Source organism: Cervus canadensis, chromosome 21 (genome assembly GCF_019320065.1).
Source record: "Cervus canadensis isolate Bull #8, Minnesota chromosome 21, ASM1932006v1, whole genome shotgun sequence".
In the NCBI taxonomy this organism is placed as follows: domain Eukaryota; kingdom Metazoa; phylum Chordata; class Mammalia; order Artiodactyla; family Cervidae; genus Cervus; species Cervus canadensis.
In genome coordinates this window covers 44,544,461-44,555,156 of record NC_057406.1, presented here as the reverse complement: position 1 = coordinate 44,555,156, position 10,696 = coordinate 44,544,461, and positions in this window count along the sequence as shown.

Below are 10,696 nucleotides of genomic sequence, written 5' to 3'. Positions count from 1 at the left end.
TTATTAATTATATTAACACATGTAGAGAAGTTATAAATATTTACTGAAGGTCTATCCTAAATTTTTATTGTTATTAGTAATTTAAAAATTTAGAGTTCCCTGCTTTATGGTTCAATGCAAGACTCACTGCTTCCAGGAAGATGCCCACTGATCTTTCTACTGAATTCTACAGCATTTGCAGACTGGCCCATCTGAGTGCCCTTTAATTAGTCAGTCTCCCACATTGATCTTTGGTGGTTTCACTTTATCGTCTCCATTTTCCCAATAGGTGTATTAACTTCCCAGGCACAAGCAGGCATCCATGAGGCTTGATTCCCACGAAAGGTGTCTGATGATGCTGCCAAGTTGTGGTCACACCTGGTGTGAGTGCCCGAGTTTAGGAGTTCAGTGGTTATCTCTCTCCAAGTGAAGACCAAGATGGGGGTTGGGGAAGGTGTGTGTGCATGCTTAGACTGAGCGACTGACTGAGTCGGTCCTATTTAACTCTCTGCAGCCCTGTGGCCTGTAGCCCACCAGGCTCCTCTGTCCGTGGGATTCTCCAGGCAAGAATCCTGGAGTGGGTTGCCATTTCCTATTCCAGGGGATCTTCCCAACCCAGGGGTCTAAATTAAGTCTCTTAAGTCTCCTGCAGCGGAAGGCAGGCAGATTCTTTACAAGAGCCTCTTGGGAAGCCCTAGGGGGAGGGAGTGAGGAGAAGAAAAATGGAAAAACACGCAAAAGAATCTGGATGATCTGCTCCGTTTGACTCTTTAAAGATCAGGAAAGGATGGCTTTAAGACTTCCATACATCAAATCTATCACAAAATATCACTTAATTTCTAATTTTATATTATTCTAATGTTCTGCTCAGAAACAAAGAGGAAGTATTTGAGGACTGAGAGATTGAAAAATTCTGGGAACCCAAACCGTCTTAGCCAAAGCAATCACCTCCACTTCTATGAGCGGGGCTTTTGTTCCTGCCTTTCTCCTTTGTTCCTCCCCACCCCAGTACCCTCGCTTTTGTTACTCAGCCCACACCTCCTGAGGACCCACCCTGCTGTTTTGCACTGAGCTGGTGCTTCAAGACAGTTAAGGTAGACTTGGAAGAAGCTTGCCACCTGAATTACTTTGGGAACAGGAGAGAGATTGAAAGAAACAAATGCAAACTAACTGAAGGACAGGCACTATATGCAGTTGATTCCCCTTATTTTTAGCAATTACGTTTCGTAAAGTTACCTTGAAGAAGGAATTCACAGGGCCTGGACTCCATCTCAGGCCTGTCCTTGCTGGCCGTGCTCGGCTGCCTCTCCAGCGGACTCTGAACTCTCTGCTTAGTGCCTGTGGGGAAGACAATGGAAGGATAAGACCCCCTCCAGACAGGGGAATCTTGAAGATCACATCCAGGCTACTCATCGCCTAAGAGAAAACAGACACTAATCACCCCTGCCTCCGGACACTATCTATCAGAATGTAAGCACAGGCTTATTGGTTATTAACTATTTGGAATGTAACTGCGGGCTTATTGATTATTGACTGTTTGGACACGTACACATGGGGTAGGTGGTGGGTTTAGACACGTACACATGGGGTAGGTGGTGGGTTTAGACACGTACACATGGGGTAGGTGGTGGGTTTAGACACGTACACATGGGGTAGGTGGTGGGTTTAGACACGTACACATGGGGTAGGTGGTGGGTCTGGACATGTACGCATGGGGTATAAAAGATTTTCACAAATGCTAGACGGGGTCCTTGGCTAAGAGGAGACTCTGCCTTGGGCCCGCCGGCGTAATAAACTGCACTCCACTATCTGCATCGTCCTTCTGAGTGAGTCTGTTTCCCGGAAAGCGTGGCTATAACAACCTCAAGTACTGAATTAGTGAATCCTGATCCCTGGCTCCCAGGAGAAATGCAGTGGGGTCCCGAGAGCCTCAGACCACAACATTTTCATCAGTCAGTCAGTGGGTAAGCTTGCTTTAGGTGTGTTTTTGTCTAAAGGCACCTGTGCTCCTACAAATACCACACAGCTTCACTCACACTGAACTAACAGCTCACAGCACTTGAACTGTGCTGAGCGAAGGCCCGAGTGAAGCTAACCTATGTACGTCGCCCGTGGGGCACATCACAGCTTTCTCATGGATGGGGACACCAGACATCATTCCAGCATGGGCTTGGAGGACCTTTTAAATAGCGAAATCACCAACAAAATGCATGAAAATGTGAAAAACGTGTCATTAAACAGACCACGAAACCAACACGTGTTCACAGAAAAGCAGCAGAAGCAAGAAGGCTAAGCTCAACCTCAGCTGCTCCACGTAAATTTCCACAGCTCTGGGCACACACAGAGGACCACACGTGTTGATTTGGGGGTAAAAAATACATTCTAGTGAGTAGACAGATTCAGAAACACGAAATCTGCCACTAATGAGGGTTGACTGTGTGTGTGTGTGTGTGTGTGTGTGTGTGTGTGTGTAAAACTTGCACTGAGAAAATGTAAGGACCCAAAGAGAAAGGAAGAGACTTTGGGAAAATATTCGTGGAGGAAGCGGGTCGTGAAGAGATGTGAGAGAAGGGGATATTCCAGGAACCTGATGAGGACAGCTGAGCGGTGAGGTGTGTCTAGGAGCCAAGAGGAAGTGGCTTGGAAGGGTGGTGGGAACCAGGGGAGGAGGAAGTCCGTGCCTCAGCTTGAGAAGTAACCGAGGCACCTCTGCTGGAGAAGGTGAAAAGCGAGTCAACTATGGGAGCTTACTTGAGTTGCTCAACTGCAAATACTAAATAAGAGAGGCCTTTTAAAAGAGATGACAAAATGAGAGTTACTTCCTCAAACATAGGTGTGCAGATGAGAAAAATGTTTCAGAGGAAAGCCTCTGGGGGCACGGGGGAAGGTCTTTGCTGAACACATATTTCACCAGCAGGTAGTAATAACGTGCTCTGTTGGCAAAGCAAGAGAAAACGGGCTCAAAGTCAACCAATAAGAGGCAGAAACACTTTCAAAAGTATGCTTTTGAAAACATGACCCTGTAGACACTTGTCAAATCCCACTCATTCTTTAAAACAAAAGGTGGAAGTACCTGTTCTGATGAAACACCACGGGCTACTTCATCGGAAAAGTATAACTAGACCTGGAATCTCTGAGTCAGGAAAAATTCCAGTGGAGCTGAACTTTGCCATCAGTCACACCTAGAAAAGAAACAGAAGTGACTGAGGGGACAGTGAAGTATGATCTGATCCAGTACTTGTGATATCAACCACGGTTCTTGGCCTTCTCCAATCAATAGAAATTGGCTAAAGGCCAGACAAGAAATTCAGGCAAGGCTTTCGGGCTGGAGGGGTGGCTTAGCTGGTTTGCACACCCCTTAGGTAGTATTGTATGCAGGGGGGACATTCGCACTACCCATATTTTGCACCCTGATCTTCAGAAATGTCTTTGGATCTTTTGCTCCAGAATTTGCCTCAGTTGTGTGCGCAGAGTTAATTCTAGTCCCCTACAGTTTCTTTGTATTTTGTGGCTCAAGGAGAGGTATGCACAGGTGCAAGCTTTGCAGCATTGCAGCAAAGGGTCCCGCGTTCCAGCCTGCCTCACTTGCAAAGAAATCTTTTTCTTGTAACTGGAAAACACCTTTCCTCCATGCCTAATCCATGACTCGAGATCCTGGGTTGCCCTAATGACTGATTTTTGGCTTGGTGCAAGGGTCCCACAGGAAGTTTCTGGATAAATGCTGTCCAAACTTAAAAGCAGTACATCAAAACTTAGCTATAATGTGTTCACCAGAGACATGTTCTGGAATTGTCCCAAGAAATATAAGTCCCAGAACTGAAAATCACTCTAATGTGCATCCATAGTAGAATGGATAAGTAAATCATGGTCTGTCCACACGTGTCATACCACACAACAATGAGAATGTACAACAGTGTGGAGGGTCCACAGATACGAGCTGCAGAGTCAGGCTCAAGAGGGCCTCTCCTGCATGTCTCCATTGGCTCAGTGGTAAAGAATATGAGTGCCAATATAGGGGATGCAGGTTTGATCCCTGGGTCAGGAAGATCCCCTGGAGAGGGAAATGGCGACCCACTCCAGTGTTCTTGCCTGGGAAATCCCATGGACAGAGGAGCCTGGCAGTCCCCAGGGTCCCCAAAGAGTCAGACACGACTTCTCAACTAAACTACAAAAGGAAATATAAAGAGCTCAACAGTAGAAGGAATGAGTTCTTGCAGTTCAGGCAGCAGTTACCCCTGGGGAGTGAGATTTATAGAGGCTGGAAGGGAATTTGACCAGGCATCTAGTGGCGGGGCAGGGGCACGGTCGTCAGGCTCTGGGTCTAATATAGCTGCTGTTTGCATTGGGTGTGTTCAGTTCCAGCTCAGAGGGTAATGTACTTAATTTCTTAATGGAAGTCTAATCGCTTTACAACACTGCTAGTTTCTGCTGTTCAACAACAAGAGCCAACTCTATGTGTGCACACATCCCCTCTCTCTTGGCCCTCCCTCCCGCCCCTGCCCCCTCTCTGGGCCATCACAGGGCACTGAGTTATCCCCTCTCTCTTGGCCCTCCCTCCCTCCCGCCCCTGCCCCCTCTCTGGGCCATCACAGGGCACTGAGTTATCCCCTCTCTCTTGGCCCTCCCTCCCTCCCTCCCGCCCCTGCCCCCTCTCTGGGCCATCACAGGGCACTGAGTTATCCCCTCTCTCTTGGCCCTCCCTCCCTCCCTCCCGCCCCTGCCCCCTCTCTGGGCCCCATTCACAGGGCACTAGTTATCCCCTCTCTCTTGGCCCTTCCTCCCTCCTCCCGCCCCTGCCCCCTCTCTGGGCCATCACAGGGCACTGAGTTTTATCCCCTCTCTCTTGGCCCTCCCTCCCTCCCTTCCCGCCCCTGCCCCCTCTCTGGGCCATCACAGGGCGCTGAGTTATCCCCTCTCTCTTGGCCCTCCCTCCCTCCCGCCCCTGCCCCCTCTCTGGGCAGGAAGTTCATTTGTTGCAAGCAAACACTCTGCCGGGTGATATCACAGGACAAGGAAGGCCTCAGAGGGCAGGGAGTTCTCTTTGCTCCGGAGTCAACACAGATCAACACCCTGAGTACAAGGATGCCTGGATCCTCAAACGGAATCTCATTCACTCATTCATTTACACAGGTGTTCATCACACCACAAACATGCTCAGAGAGAGAAAATATACCATCTGGGACTTAAGTAGACAGTTGTACGCAAGGTGGGAGGTGCTGTGCTGGGGTGAGGATAGGGTGTGAGGGGAGTGTTGACTGGGGGGTCCAGGGCTGTGAACTCCAAGAGGAGGGGTCTTGCCAAGTTTGATTAACTCTCGAAATGAACTTTCTAGACTTCCAAAGTATCCTTTGAGCCTGTAACATGCACGTGAATCACCTGGGGAATCTTGCGAGGTGCAGATTCTCATCCTGTAGGTGGGAGTGGGGGGTGTTGGGGGTGTTGTGGGGAGGTGGGGTGGTGGCTGAGGTCTGTTGCTGCTGGAACCACTCTGTGTGAGTTAGGTGAGTGACCAGCAGAGAGTCTCCAACTCCAGCCCAGGCACAGCTTGACAATCTATCTTGTTCAGGCTGGTCCCTCGGAGGGCACAAGCAGAGAAACAAAAGATGGATCTAGGTGGGAGCCCAGCTCCCTGGTGAGGTTCTCCAGACCCTGCCTGCCAGTCAGCCATGTGAGGGCCCTCCTCTGCCCCCCAGGACTCTTCCTCCTTTCCCTCCAGTCTGGGTCTGGGTGGGAGTCCAGGGGAATCTCTTTCCCTTGAGGAACCAGTCCATCCTAAAGGAAACCAACCCTGAATATTCATTGGAAGGACTGAAGCTGAAGCACCAATACTTTGGCCACTTGATGCAAAGAGCTGACTCAGCGGAAAAGACTTGCTGCTGGGAAAGACTGAGGGCCGAGGAGAAGCAGGCAACAGAGGATGAGACGGTTGGATGGCCTCACCAACTCAATGGACAGGAGTTTGCGCAAATTCTGGGAGACAGTGAAGAACAGGGAAGCTTGTTGCAAAGAGTCTGGACACAACTGAGCAACTGAACAACAGAGGAACAGGTGTATGTGATGCCCTCCACATCCTCCCAGTGTGTGAGAAAATCGAGGAAATGATTTCAGCCACCTTTAGCTCCCCAAAGAAGGGCCCTGCCATGGAGCAATGGAGAGGGGTGGGTTGGAGGTGGAGGGGGCGGGGGCGGGGGTGGGGTAGCGGCCTCCAGCTCCAGGGAGAGCAGAGGTCTCCAGCGAGGCGTGTTTGGCAGGGCTGAAGCGGAGCAGGTGGAGGTGAGGCTGCAAGGCTCCAGCGCTAGGGAGCGTCACAGAAACAAAAGTCACGGAAGGCTGTTTCTGGTTCTATTTGCAGATTTGAGTTCTTGTGATAATATATATATTAAAATGTCTACAAATAACCTTTTTGAATAAGTAGAATGTTCACATATATCAAAATTCAAAAGGCTTAACTGGTTACTTGGGCTTCACTGGTGGCTCGGATGGTAAAGAATCTGGCTGCAATGCAGGAGACCTGGGTTCAATCCCTGGGTTGGAAAGATTCCCTGGAGAAGAGAACAGCTACTCACTCCAGTATTCTGGCCTGGAGAATTCCATGGGCAGAGGAGCCTGGCAGGCTCTGTCATCTCCTGGGAACTCGCAGGCTTTGCGGCCATGGGGTTGCAAAGAGTCAGACACGACTGAGAAACTTTCACTTTAAAAGGTTACCTGTTTGAAATACCTACCTCTCACCTCTGTTTTTTAGCCACCTCACTTCCCTTCCTCATAGCAAACCATGCCATGAGTTTTTTGATCCTTCCAGAATATGAGCAAATTTTATATTTATTCTCCTTCCCCTTTTATATTAAAAGAGGCAGTCATCCATAATCTTATTCTGTCAGGCTCCCGGACCACACCCAACCCCTTATTCTTTTCAGTTCTGAACTTTGATTTCAACTGCCCGTGGCCCCTCAGGAACTGCAGTCCCGCCTCTACCTCTTCATGGTCTCTCACACCTCTTGTGTCTGTTCCCTGCTGTCTTCACTAAACCACACCCAGGCCACATCTACCAAAAAGTAGAGAATATCTAAAGCAGACATTGATGGGAACTTGAAGGCTTTTAAGCAGGGTAGTGAGATGATTAGAAAAAAATGCTGCAGCAGAAAATGCAAGATAGAGGGAAGAAAGCCTATCCTGATCACTTTTTTCAAACTTATGTAATAGCTCAAAATAAACTGGTTACAAATGGATGGACAAGGGTAAGTATTTGGGGCAAAACTGAAAAACTCATCCAATGCAAACAAGGTGTCTTGGTAAAGACTGAGTTCCCAGGAGATGACAGAAAACCCAAAATAACTGTCTTAAAGCAGAATTTTATTTCTCTCTCAAGGAAAAGAATCTAGTGCACAGGGGCCTTCCATGATCACCAGAGAACTGGCTCCTTCCAGCCCACACTTCCAACTCTGTCTATGATGCAGCTCCCCCACCTTCAAGAAAGGTTCCAACCTCATGATACAACATGACAAAGTGCCAGCCATCAAGTCTGCATTCCACATAACAGAATTTAAAAAGTGTTTTTTAAAAAGTCTCCGTTAAGGACACTTCCTAAAAGTCATAATTGACAGTTCTGCCAGAACTTAGTTACATGGCCATGACTTCAAAGAAGGCTGGAAAATGCAGTCTTCTGAGAGGCCATGTGTCCATCTAAACATTGAGGGTTTTACTACTTAAAGATGAAAAGAAATATATATATTGGGGAATAGTTAATGTTCTCTATGTGTCAGATGTATAATCTTGAGAGGAAAGAAGCAAGGCAAACTGTTAAGGAGTGTGTGTTCTACTCCCAGAATTGTTCTTTCCAATACTTTGGCCACCTGATGCAAAGAGCCGACTCATTGCAACAGACCCTGACCCTGGGAAAGATTGAGGGCGAGAGAAGAGGATGGCAGTGGATGAGATGGTTAGATAGCATCACTGACTCAATGGACATGAGTGTGAGCAAACTCAGGGAGATAGTGAAAGACAGGGAAGCCTGGCATGCTGTAGTGCATGTGGTCCCAATGTAGCAACTTAACAACACCAGGTAGAGGCATAGAGCAGTAGAGCTGAAATACCTACTCTTCACAATGCTCTGTGAATGTATGTGCATTTCTTTGAATAGAACTTCACATAAATCATCTTTTCCTCCTTAGTAAAATCTTCTTTGGATGGGAGTTTGGGATTAGCAGAGGCAAACCATTACATGTAAGATGGATACACAACAAAGTCCTACTGTTTAGCACAGAGAACTATATCCAATATCCTGTGACAAATCATAATGGAAAAGAATATGAAAAAAAATATATATATATACACACACACATATGTATGCATATATGTGTGTGTGTGTGTATACATATAACCGAGTCACTTTGCTGTACAGAAGAAATTAACACAACATTGTTAATCAACTGTCAGTTGTTCAGTTCAGTCGCTCAGTCGTGTCCGACTCTTTGCAACCCCATGAACCGCAGCATGCCAGGCCTCCCTGTTCATCACCAACTCCCGGAGTTTACCCAAACCCATGTCCATCGAGTCGGTGATGCAATCCAACCATCTCATCCTCTGTCATCCCCTTTTCCTCCTGCCACCAATCTTTCCCAGCATCAGGGTCTTTTCAAATGAGTCAGATCTTTGCATCAGGTGGCCAAAGTACTGGAGTTTCAGCTTCAGCATCAGTCCTTCCAACGAACACCCAGGACTGATCTCCTCTAGGATGGACTGGTTGGATCTCCTTGCAGTCCAAGGGACTCTCAAGAGTCTTCTCCAACACCACAGTTTAAAAGCATCAATTCTTCGGTGCTCAGCTTTCTTTATGGCCCAACTCTCACATCCATACATGACCACTGGAAAAACCATAGCCTTGACTAGATGGACCTTTGTTGGCAAAGTAATGTCTCTGCTTTTTAATATGCTGTCTGGGTTGGTCATAACTTTCCTTCCAAGGAGTAAGCGTCTTTAAATTTCATGGCTGCAGTCACCATCTGCAGTGATTTTGGAGCCCCCCCAAAATAAAGTCAGCCACTGTTTCCACTGTTTCTCCATCTATTTGCCATGAAGTGATGGGACCAGATGACCTCAATAAAATAAAAAAATATAAAATTAGGGCTTCCCTGGTGGTTCAGGGATTAAGAATCTGCCTTGCAATGCAAGCGATACTGATACAATCCCTGATCTGGGAAGACACCACATGCTGCAGAGCAACTAAGCCCAGGTGCCACAATGATTGAGCTTGTGCTTTAGAACCTGAGAGCCACAACTACTGAAGTCTCCTTGCTTACAGCCTGTGCTGTGCAATGAGAGAAGCCACCACAGTGAGAAGCCTGGACACTGCAACGAACAGCAGCCCCTGCTCACGGCAACTGGAGAAAGCGTGCCTGCAGCAGCAAACACCTCCCACAGTCAAAAAATAAAATAAATCTTAAAAAAAAAATATATATATATATATACATATATAATGTAAATCTCCTGTTGCACATACACCTTCATAGTATTCTTATTTTAGAAAAGCAACAGAAAGCTTCATTTAAAAAACTCAATCCACCATTAGATATGAATGACACTCCTATTTGTGAATTGCTATTATTGTACACTTTATATTTGGGTGTCCATGGTATCATAGAAAACAATTCCTATTGTATATTTGTCTTTTGATTAATCTATTAATCTGTTTGAGGGATTCATATGTGGTTGTCTGTGGATATCTCTTCTTGAACACAGAGGCATAAACTCTGTGGGTTCCTGGTGATTAATAATGGAAGATGATGATACTGACATTTTCTTAGTAAAACAAACTATCCTTTCTCCACTAGGAAGATAATCTGATTGTATATTCTTTTGCTAAATCAATTCTAGTGCATCATATTTGTTACCCTAGATTTGCTGACACCAGGAACACTTCTTAGGTCTCAAAATGCATTTGCAAATGCCAATCATGTTATGGATTCTTAGGCTCTATGGAGTTAGGATTTATGCATGTGTAAGGTATTGGATTTCATAGTTTGAAATGAGGTTTCATTTTGTTCTCCTTTGGCTTGCAGGGACCAACACAAAGATACCCTACTGAAAAGCCTATCTGTGGCTGGGGCCAAATTTAATTGCTAGATTATTTTGATACAGAACAGAGAGATGTAGTGCTCTCCAACTGCTCAATTCAGCTTCTCTAGAAATCCTTTCACCTTTAAACATGTTAAAGTTTCCCTCTCTCTAAAGACAAAACGACGTTTTCTCAGCACCTACTCCCATGCTCCTCCCTATTCCTCATTTTCCTTCGCTTCTCACATTGGCCACAGGTCTTGAGAGAGCAGTCTCTGTTCTATTTCCCATCTACTCTTTTTATTGCTCAATTGCTGCTCTCTGTCAGCCACCTTCAACTAAACCACAGAAGTCAACAAAACCACCATCTTCCCACCTCCGTCCCATTGCCAAATTCAAGGAAGACTTTTTACTTCTTATTGTAATGGCCCTCTAGACTGTATTTGACATTGCTGGTTGGCTCTTTTTAGTTTATTTCATGGGTTCCTTTCACTCTAGCACCACCATCCCCCATCTTTTAAAAAATGCAACTTTATTGAAGTATAATTGACAAATAAAATGTTAAGATATTGAAAGTGTGCGCATGGTGATTTGGTATACATATACACTGTGAAAGGATTCCTCCCATCCTCTAGCTTTTGTTCTTAAATTCTAGCACGCTCCAAAC